Source organism: Penaeus monodon, chromosome 19, assembly GCF_015228065.2.
Source record: "Penaeus monodon isolate SGIC_2016 chromosome 19, NSTDA_Pmon_1, whole genome shotgun sequence".
NCBI classification, from domain to species: Eukaryota; Metazoa; Arthropoda; class Malacostraca; order Decapoda; family Penaeidae; genus Penaeus; species Penaeus monodon.
The window spans coordinates 31,333,015-31,333,283 of NC_051404.1; the positions used below are offsets into that span (position 1 = coordinate 31,333,015).

The following is a 269-nucleotide window of genomic DNA, read 5'->3' on the forward strand; positions in this document are numbered from 1 at the left end:
AAGCCTATCAATAATAAATATATCATTTGGCTTCATATACCATACATTCGTTCTCATCTACACTTAAATAACACTGAAAATCCTAAAAGTATGGTTGATAAATATCTACTACTGAAAGGTGTTTTGTAAGATCAGACTTGTGAGGACACTGATATGGGATACAAAAGATAGCCATAAGACTAAAATGAGGTTGCTGACCCTCATAAATCACATCTAGTATCAGATGATCTTAATAGACAGGAAGCTGCAAATCTTGATGGTGAATTATC

At 33.1% G+C, this 269-nt stretch overlaps 1 protein-coding gene across 1 annotated transcript in view; it reads right to left on the reverse strand.

The window, feature by feature from the left end:
* The window catches only part of LOC119585171 (FGFR1 oncogene partner 2 homolog), a gene marked incomplete in the record, with an annotated part of 60,262 nt that overhangs the window by 1,682 nt on the left and 58,311 nt on the right, over positions 1-269 (reverse strand). Inside the window, 1 exon segment of the mRNA XM_037933807.1 lies at positions 1-269.